This window comes from Durio zibethinus, chromosome 7 (genome assembly GCF_047325235.1).
Source record: "Durio zibethinus cultivar Kanyao isolate XHJ-2024 chromosome 7, ASM4732523v1, whole genome shotgun sequence".
NCBI classification, from domain to species: domain Eukaryota; kingdom Viridiplantae; phylum Streptophyta; class Magnoliopsida; order Malvales; family Malvaceae; genus Durio; species Durio zibethinus.
In genome coordinates this window covers 21990751-22002000 of record NC_143168.1, presented here as the reverse complement: position 1 = coordinate 22002000, position 11250 = coordinate 21990751, and the positions used below count along the sequence as shown (strand labels likewise).

General features: G+C 31.2%; 1 long non-coding RNA gene across 1 annotated transcript; it reads left to right on the top strand.

The window, feature by feature from the left end:
• The first annotated feature begins 141 nt into the window (after positions 1-141).
• On the top strand, positions 142-10787 carry LOC149518144 (uncharacterized). Its single transcript, XR_016343632.1, has 3 exons — positions 142-530; positions 5730-5813; positions 10151-10787. It is a non-coding gene; the product is annotated as an uncharacterized LOC149518144 (long non-coding RNA).
• The last annotated feature ends 463 nt before the right edge of the window (positions 10788-11250 follow it).

The window sequence follows — 11250 nt, the reverse complement described above, 5'->3', positions numbered from 1 at the left end:
ATGCCGCCAATTTTTTTTTAACAAACTAGCTGCGTTGTGCTATAAATGTTACAAAATCTTCCTATAGCGGAGTTTATATAATAAAATGTCACTAATTATTCAACATTTGTGACGTTTATAGGGTGAAGCGCCACTAAAAAACTCTCACATGTTAAACCGTGTAATCAGCATTATTTAGAGGCGTTGGTGTAATCCTCAAATTAAAACTGAAAATTTCCACCCTTTTCATGCCTAGAACACTTCTGTTTTTGAATTTCCTTTTTGCCCAAAACTTATCTTCTCTGCCCAGCGTTGTTGTTTTGATTTTTTGTTTGATTTTCTTGTTCCAGCTTTTCCTTTCCATTTTTTCTTCTTTTCCTTTCGATTTTTCGTCTGAATTTTAAACCGAAACCCATTCGAAAGCTCAAACCAAAACCCATTCGAATCCATCTTCTCCGGTGGACCACCGCCGGCCTGCCTGTTGTTCGAAGCTGAAGCGGCGACCACCTGTACCACAGCCAGCTTCTCCTGCCTACGGCTGCACGCAACAGGTTCCTTTCATTCTGCTTAAACTACTGTTCAACTTCATTCTGGTTATATTGGTATCATGGTCAGTTGTTTGTTACAAGCAATTTACTGATGTTCCTAGGTCTTCATCAATTTCTTCTTCAACCTCACCATACCCACATGCTTCCTCTTCCCTCCCTTAACCACAAATTTTCCCATAAAGCTCTCTGACCTAAAAAGCTCACTGTTCTGCAAAGTTGATGAAACATTTCACATATTCCAAAATATGCAAAGGGGAACCAGCTGAATTGATTCCCATATCAATTTTTATAATCCACGTTTAAATAAGAAAATCCTCGTACATTACCTTCTCCAAACATTGCGGTCCACCATAGTACGAAAGTGAGACTTCTGTTTCGTCATGTTTCTTACAATAAGAGCACATCAGTCTAACCTGCATAATCAGTAGAAAAATCAGAGTAAAAAACCTACTCCATAATTGACTGATAGTCTTCACTCATAATTTGTGCATCAGCGGGAAGTAAATCTCTCTGAATTTCCACCTATTAAAAGCCTTCAATGTATCCTCTACATGCATCAGAAATAACTATCAATATGCATGTCTGATACTGTTTGGTACAAATAACTATCAATAGAAACCGTTTATTGTTTTTGAGAGATAATTTACCCATGGTCTTTTCCTCACATGCATACATACCTATTTTTCAATTTTGTTTTTTGGGGGGTTTAAAATTAGAAAACATGGGTCACTATTACGACTGAGAAGTAGTGGCAGCAGCTATGGTTCGGCATAGGTTGAGATGGTTTAGTTGGTCCTGTCTGAAACATTGCATATTGTCTTTTTAATCTCTATTTATTCATGGTTTGATGCTTCATGAAAAATAAAGGAGTTTTCTCATGTCGCCAACGTGGGGTGTTCTACATATTTTTTTCAAATATAAGTGAAAGGCTAAATGACATTAAGCTTCCCTTGGTGGTAAGTGCGATACATGTAGCACCCTTAACTTGTCCAGGCTGCATCGTTCCCCACTTTTTCGTCCTAGCTGCCATATGGGGGGGGGGGGGACAATATCGTGCCTCCGTTGGAAGTTTCCCTCATTATTGCACATTTTCAATACTAAATCGATCTTTTCTTTCTAAAAAATAATTATCAATTTAAGGCTGGTATATTGGAGAATGAGCTAGGTCACCATGAAATGGCAATTGATTATTGAGGTTAAAGTTGTTGATTTGTGGCAGTGCAATGAACTGAGAATTTGGGTTCGAATGAGAAAACATATTTTTGACAAAAATGTGGAAAATACTATAAATTGACCCTTTTTTTTTCTCTCTATTTTGGTTTTTCAATCTTATAAAGATGGTATTCACACAGCGGAGAGTGGATATAGGAAAGAGTAAAGATAACAAATACTTCATTTAGTTTTTTGTTTCATTTTTCATTCTTGTCTGTCGAGTAAGAGTACTTTCTTGCAGACAAACCAAATGGCGGAGTAGAGATATTGGACAACGGTTGTCTGTTGCTGATCTGTCATCAAAGTAGGGACTTTGTTTGTAGAAAAAAACAAAGCAAAAGAAACAAAACTCAAGACTTATTACCAGACAGCTTAGAAGTACAACCTTAACAATATCCTCAGCTTCCTTTTTGTTTTCAAGCATGACAAATGTATATTTTCTGAGAAACCTTGTCTTTCCTCAAAATTTTTCCTCCGACCAAACACCCTAACTCCCTTTTCTCGACTTTCACAATCCAAAACTAAATGTCAATCTCAACCTCGAAGCTATTCCTTGTTGGGAAAAATAACACCCACACGCAGCAATCATACACAAAACAGCAAGCTCAAATAAAAAATAAGAACACACAAATAAATTTGGTTTGGCTCAACTCAAAATGGCCAACTCCAAACCTAATCTACTATCAAATAAATATTTATAATTGTGAGATTTTTAGAATGAGAAAAATTTTCTAAAACTCCTTACTCAAAACTTAACCTAAAACTCAATTACACCCTTTTAATAGCCTACTCACTTAGTTATTCTCTTGGTGTCTAACTCTCTGGGATTACCAAACTAAAAACAAATACCTTATTTATAAGGGTGAAACCCCTTATACTTTTACTAAACTCTCGATGTGGGATACTGGACAAATTAAAAAATGCACTAACTTTCGATGTGAGATTATGAGATTTAAGGCAAATTTCAACAAATCCTCCATTGACTTAAATCTCCAAACACTTCAACAGTAGCTACAAAGCTAACATGCTTACCTTTCTTCTTTTCTTTCATCATAGGGATCCCAGCAATTGAGCCTTCATCAAGCATGTACAAGTGATTTTTGATACTATTTCCTTGTAGAATCACATTACCATTTTTGTACACTTTCAACCAATCACTACTACCATAATATGTGTATCCCCAAGAAGCTAACTCACCCAAAGTAATCAAATTGTGGTGACAACTTGGTACATACCTTACATGACGAAGCATCTTAACAACACCATTGTGAGATCTAAGGTGAACACTCCCAATGCCTTGAATCTGCACCTTTTCTTTGTTAGCAACCACAATATCCCCATACTTCTCATTCTCATCCAACTCCATAATACAACTCCTATAATTACAAACATGAACTGTAGCAGCTGAATCTAAAACCCAACCTTTATCACTTTTTAAAGTTTGAGTTTCATCCACATAAGTTGTCAAAACAACATCATCATCATCAGACACGACAGCAGTAGTATCACTCTTTTCTTCATATGATTTTTTTTCATCATTTGTCCTTTTGAAAGTAGTCATATCCTTTCTTAACTTCCTGCAGCGCACTTGAATATGTCTTTTTTTTATCATAATAATAACATTCTATATCATTGTAATCACTGCAATCTCTGTCTCTTGACTTAGATCTTCTTCTTGATCCATCAATCCTTTTTTGAGTCCTCTATTGATCAAAACCCTCTATAGCTAGTGTACTCCCCTTAGGTGATGAGTTTTGAGCTTTCATAAACCTTTCATTCTCACTAATAGGGCAATCACATCCTCTAACTTCAAAGTAGACATGCCCATCAACACAGTCTGAACTAAAGGCTTATAAGACTTGGGCAAAGATGACAGCAAAATTAAAGCCTTCTCTTCATCTTTTAACTTGTCAACAAAAATTGCTAGCAATTGAGAAACCAATCTATTAAACTCATTTAGGTGATTATGAAGACTCATACTTTCTTTCATCTTTAGAGAATACAGATCTATCTTCAAACATAATCTACTAGTCAACGACTTCGAAGCATAAATACCTTTAAGTTTATCCCATAAACTTTTCGGAGTACTCTTAGTCAACATACTGTACTTTATTTTTGGAGCTAACGTCAATATAATAGTACTAACAACCTTTTTTTGAATCTTATTCCAATTAGCATCAGACATTCTCTCAGATTTACTACTCTCTAATGCTTGATCCAACCCTTGTTGTACTAACAAATCTTGAATCGTACTTTGCCATAACATAAAATTACTCTTTTTATCAAATAACATAATCTCAAACTTAGGCATAGGCATATCAGACATACCTTTTCTAGACATACCTTTTTCAGACATCTTGAAACACTGTTTCATGATCTCTTGGGCCCACGAACCTTAAACCTCGAATCTTGCTTTGATATCACTTGTTGAAAAAAATAACACCCACATGTAACAATCATACACAGAACAACAAGCTCAAATAAAATATAAGAACACACAAATATATTTAGTTCGGATAAAAAATAAGAACACGTAAATATATTTGGTTCGGCCCAACTTAAAATGGCCTACTCAAAACTTAATCCATTATCAAATAAATTTTTACAATTGTGAGACTTTTAGAATAAGAAAAGTCTCATAAAACTCCTTACTCAAAACTTAACCTAAAATCTAATTACACCCTTTTAATAGCCTACTCACTTAGTTATTCTCTTGGTGTCTAACTCTCTAGGATTATCAAACTAAAAACAAAATACCTTATTTATAAAGGTGAAACCCCTTATATTTTTACTAAACTCCCGATGTGGGATACTGGACAAATTTAAAAACTCACTAACTTTCGATGTGAGATTATGAGATTCAAAGCAAATCTCAACATTCTCACCAATGTCTCTTTCCATTCACCCCAAAGACCCCAGTTAGTTTTCACCAATTAAATAACAAGAAAACACCTCACTGCCCCTTCTTTTGACAAATATTCACTTTTCGATCAACGTAATCATGATGGTACCAACGAATTCAATTTAAACCTAAATAATAAGACTTTCAAAAGGTTAAATTAAATCAAAAACCCGTGAATGGTACCTCTATTTTGCTTGTCCATTGTAAGAATAAGATCAAAATCTCTAAAATCTAATGGCCTGATTGGCCTTGAAATAGATGTTATCTCAATCCCACGCCTTTTTGAGGCAGCCTTCATCCTTGGGTCTGTAAGATTTCCCTTCACAAATAACAAAACCATTAATTAAAATTTTAAAAAAATCCCATTTTCCTTGCTATAAGCCATTGGTTGTTAAGAATCAAAATATAAAAAGTTTAAAAGAAAGGTTCTATAATCTAATCCTTCACATTGCTTGGAATCCTAGAAAACATCAATCTTTATCATTTAAATTCCTTGGTATCCCCAGAAAGCTTCAATTGTACCGATCTTAATACCAAAATCATAAACCAAAACATACAGATATTTGCCCATATATGCAAGTAAAAACTCAGTCCAAATATACCATTTTTAGCATATTTGAAGTGTGTTTACGTCATGGTAATCATGGTGCTAGCGGAGTCAAGGTTAAAGTTGGAGTTAAGGCCTTTCTTTTTCACAATATCTCTAAAGACACCTTCAGACTCCTGCAGATGTTGCCTAAGCAAAAAAATAGAACAAAAAAGGCTTTGTTTCTGTAGCAGCCCCTGTGGATGGTGTTGACGAGGCCATTGATGCTTTTACTAGCAACCCAAAGCAAGCTACTAGTGTCTTGCTTGCTATCTATCTTCTTGCACTAACTTGATTCTTCAATGTTGAATTAATCTGATCTTAGAACATTATAAATTTATCCTTTTTGTTTATGTATCAAACATTAGGAAGCTAGAGATAAAAGGTGTTTTAAACAATTATTTGCCAAATGTTTATTTTCTTTTTGTTTGACTGTTTGTTTCAAATTTTGAATATTAAACTATAAAAATATTAATATGTTTCTTTTTTCATTTCTTTTTAGTTTGAGATAAGGATTTACTGATAAACAATTGCTCCATTTTTGTCAATTGTGTCTCTGCCCCACTAGTATTTTGAATTTGTGAAGGTATTTCCCTTTTAAACAAGTTTTGTTATTTAAATATAATTTTTTTTCATTTAAATTTGCATTCAAGCATCCTTTCTTCCTTTAGAACTTAAAAAATTGGGAATGTGTTGATCAAATGTGCTATTGGAGTGTACGTGGGATTGTGTTGTGTAAATGTGCTTGTTTTGGGACTCAAAATACTTATGAGCCTTGATGGCCATGAATAATAAGATGTGACAATTCGATCAACTATATCTATAGAGATTATGATTTTAGAGACAAAAGTTTGAATCATAGAATTATTATATATAGAAATTTGACTTTCATGTAATATCGTCAAAATGGAAAAATATAATTTAACGTTCATGGTGACTAATATATTAATGGTACCTATTAAACAAAGAGAAACACATATAATTGAACATTCATAGTGACTAATGTATAAATTTCTTTTGATGAAATGTGTAAAGCTTTGTATTACACAATTAAAGGATTTGCCTATGGAATATATGTACCATTACACAAATAATTAACTTTGATCAATTCATGTAACTTGTTAGGAGATCTAAGCTTGTTATTAATTTAAGTGTAATATTTAATCTAATTAAGTATGGTAGAATTCATTTTCATATAATTAATTATATAATTTTGGTTTGATAATGTTGTAAGTATTAAATGGATATGAGTTGGGTGCAAAAGTCAAGATTAAGTTAAGAGTATCGAGATGGAGTAAAAATTTTTTTTAATTTTGCATTTCAGAATGCAAGTGAAAATAATATAATATTATGCCCTTATTTGAGGTGTGCTAATATCGATTGGCAAATCCAAAAAATTATTTTGAAACATTTAGTTTGTATTGAATTTCTCATAGGATATGTTAATTGGTATTTTCCTGAAGAATCTATGTCATTAAGGTCACCGACTAAAGTTCCTTCAACTTCAAGGGCTCCAACACCAACATGATCTTATTAGACAAGATAACATGGAAGGCATGTTGCGGGATGCTTTCAACGTTTATAACCAACATTTCTATAATTCGTCTCTCCAAAATGATGGATTTAATTAGTTAAATGTTAAAATGAATGATTTTGATGAACATGAGATAGGTGTAGGTGACCAATAATCTAGTGGAGAAATATCAAAGTTTTATAGGTTGCTTGATGATATGAATGATGAACTTTATGAGGGATCTAAACATTCAAGGTTATCTTTTTGTGAGCATATTTTTTACTTGAAATGCTTATATGGATGGATAAGAAACTGTTTGACTTTATTATTAGAGTTTATGAAAGAAATGTTTCATTTTACAAGAATCCCTGAATTTTGTAAAGATTCAAAGAAGATAATCAATGCGTTAACTTTTGAATATGAGAAAATTCATAATTGTTCAAATGATTGCATGTTATATTGGTGTGATAGAAAAAATCAATAATTTTGTCATATGTGTGGTAATTCTCGTTGGTTGGACACAAATCTCAAAGAAAGGTTGAATGAGGATGATGATGAAGTTCATGTAAAAAAAAACCTGTAAATGTTTTATGGTATTTTTCATTAATATTGAGACTTTAACGGTTCTTCATGTCTTCCAAAATTACAAATTCTATGACGAGGCATCATAACGAATGGATGGATGATGGATCATTGAGGTATTCTATCGATTCTTTAGCATGAAAATCATTTTACTCTAGTTTCCTGACTTTACTTTTGATTCTCAAAATGTTATACTTGGACTAACATCTGATCGATTCAATCTATTGAAAGTGATGAGTACTTCTTATAGTATTTGGTCAGTTGTATTGATTTATTATAATTTACCACCATGGATTGTCATGAAGCAACAATTATTTATCTTGTCTATGATACTTCTCGAGGAAAAATGTCTAAAAAATAATATAGACATTTACTTACAACCTCTTATTGAAGAGTTAAAACAGTTATGGGCAGGAATTAAGACTTATGATGCATTAAAAAAAAAGAATTTAAATATGCATGTTACTTTATTATGGACTATCAATGATTATCTTGCCTATGCAAATTTATTTGGTTAGAGCACCAAAGGTTGTTATGCTTGTTCATATTATGTTGCTGACATATTCAAAGTGGTTAAATAATAGTAGAAAGTTCAGTTATATGGTATATTGTCGATGATTAAATGATAATCATTGATTTAGATTTCAAAAAATCTATTTGATGAAATTGAAGAGTTGATGAGAGCTCCATTTTCAATTATTAGGTCTGATATCTTTTCAAAGTTAAAAGATATCAATTTTACTTATAAAAAAATGACTCGATCAAGAAAAAGAGTGAGAAAGATCTTTGAAGGTGTCTAGCCTTCTATTTTTCAAGTTGGTGATGTTGATACTCAAGTTGATAGAATTGATGTTCAAAGTAGTGAGGAGGATAATGAAAAAGATGACCCGAATGAGTTTGAGTTATGAGAAAAAAGAAGTATATTTTTTTAGTTATCTTATTGGGAACGTAATTTATTAAGTCATAATCTTGATGTGATGCACATAGAGAAGAATGTTTTCCAAAATTTTATTAAGATAATTCTTAATATGAATAAAAGATCAAATGATGACTTAAAGAATCGACTTGACCTAGTTGACATGAGGATTCGCCTTGATTTTCATCTGAAATTATTTCCTAATGGCAAATCCTGATTGTCTCCTACTTGTTTTAGTATGTCTAAAGGAGAGAAAAATGTGTTTTATAAGGTATTAAAAAATATCAAAGTTTCGGATAGCTACAGGTCAAATATATCAAGATGTGTGAATCTGAAAGAGCAAAATTTTTTTTCATTAAAGCTATATGATTATCACATCTTAATACAAGATTTACTTCCCTTAACTTACTTTCATCAATGTCAAAGTAAGTCTTTTCAATGGTAATTGACTGAGTAATACATTTAAAGCTTTTTGTAGGAAAGTTCTGAGTGTGAAAAAGCTTGACAAACTTTAAAATCGAGTCGTAATTACTTTATGCCATTTAGAAAAGATTTTTTCTCTAAACTTCTTTACTATTATGATGCATTTTGTTATCCACCTTCCATATAAAGCAAAAATTAGTGGATCGATTTATTATCGATGGATGTATTCTATCGAAATATATTATTTGTTAATAGCTTTATTAAGTTGATAGTATTTATCAAACCATTCTAGCTAAAAAGGTATATGACTAATATTTTATGTCTTAGGTTTTTGGGAAGGTTAAAGTCTTATTGTCACAACAAACGTTATCCAGAAGGTTTTGTTACTGAAAGATATTTAGCAGATAAGTGTATGCCATTTTGTTCAAGATATTTGGAAGATATTTAAATGAGATTTAATATACCATCGAGAAATATTGGTATGCAGTATACTGATTTTGCCTATACTTATTTATTTGAAAGGTTTGGACAGCCAATAGGTAAAGTTGAAGTGGTGGAGTTAGATGATAAATCTTAGGACAAGCACGTCAATATGTTCTTTTCCACCATGACTATGCACATAAGCTTTCGTGCAAGAAAATCATAATTTTATTAAGCATAATTTATTATATTTTTTCTTATTGTTAATATTTTATCTTGATGCATATAGTGAGTATAGAAACAATTTGAGAGCTTGTGCACATTATCGACGATCAAACCTTTGAGAGCTTGATAAATTGTTCATAAAAAATTTTCATAAATGAGTAAGAGAAATTGTAAGTAGTGCCATACTTCTTGTTTTGATAATTGTATATAAAATGCTTAGGGTATAAATAATAGTAATAACATGTATTTTATTTCACCTTTATAGGTTTCGAGTGGAAGGGTTGTTAGAAAAGAGGTTAAGTGTCTTTTACAAGATTCAAACAGAATTGTGAAACAATACAAATATTTCATCGTCAAAGGATTTAGATTTACTAAATTCGATGAGAGATTTAAAAGAATACAAAATTCAAGAGTTATTGTTATTTTGTCAACTATTAGCTATAATAGTGCTAGAGACACCAATCCTTTAGATGAAAGTATTGACTATTATGGCATGATCAATGACATTATTGAGTTGGATTATTATGATAAGTGGAATGTTATCTTATTTAAGTGTGATTGGATAAGGCTAATGTGAATAGTATGGCGAGTATTAAGAAATATCAGTTTGGATTTACAATTGTAAATTTTTCTTGATTAATTCACACCAGACAACAATTCATTGATGAACCTTATGTTTTTTCCTCTAAAGTCAAACAAGTTTTTTATTCTAAAGACCTTAAAGAATCAGATTGATTTGTTGTTTTTTGTAACACACCTAGGGACTTATTTGATATGGGGTCAGATACCAAAGATGATGTTGAATATGAAACTGAATGATTTTCTTTTGCTGAACAAATCTTAGATGAAAATATCTCTAGTACCTCTATTCATTGGGTTTGTGAAGATGTTGATGAAGACATTTATGAACCATGATGGATCATTTATATTTTATAATTAGAATGTTCAAAACATAATGTAATAAATGCTTTTATATAATTTATGTGGCATTTGCTTTTGTATATTTATTTTGTTGTAAATCATACATTATTTTTTAATTTAATTAAATTGATATGCTTTTTATATATCGTCAGTTATGATTTTTTAATTTCTCAATGTCTTTATATATGTTCTTTATATATCGTTGGTTATAGTTACAATGTCTTAACTTTTTAACTTTTAATTGATTCTCTTTTACAATGTAGTTAAGTTAGAATGCCGATAAGTAAATTAATGGGAGTACATATCAGAAATATTAATTCAGAATCATCTGTGACACTTGTTGATCTTGGCCACAGATTGAATCTTTTGGAGGAGAATGTGCCTACTATCGGTTTTAACTCAATCACTACTAACCTTTCCACTAATACAGGATTTGGTAATACATAAGGTCCAGGTTTAGATAATATCACGCTAATTGATTCTGTATCTAATTTGAATGCAATTATTGTAAATCTCATATTTAGATTTCAATTATAATTATTAAAGTATTGATAATTTACTAACTGACTTTTTTTTTTTTTTTGCAATTGATAACAATAGTCAACGGAGAATAATAGATCGGACAACTTTGAAGGAATTACATACACCACCTCTAAATGAGCATATTATAGTGTCTATAAACTTTAATAAACAATTAATTGATGAAGAATGTCAACTGTTGGCTAGATTTCTAGGAATGATTGCATGTAATGGAATGAAATTGTCTATTCATTATGAAACATGGCATAAAGTTCTAACAGAAGTTAAGACTGATGATTTAAACTTTATTGAGGTATTATTATAATTAATTACATATAAAAAAAATTAATTATTTTAAAGTTGGTTTATCGATTGTAGCTTTTCTTTTTGTATTGTTATAGTCAAGATTTTTATTTGAAATACCTATTTCTTTTGTGGTTACAGTATTGGAAAGAAGTGAAAAGACTATAAGTGTAATTTGAAAAAAAAAAAATATTTAGATCA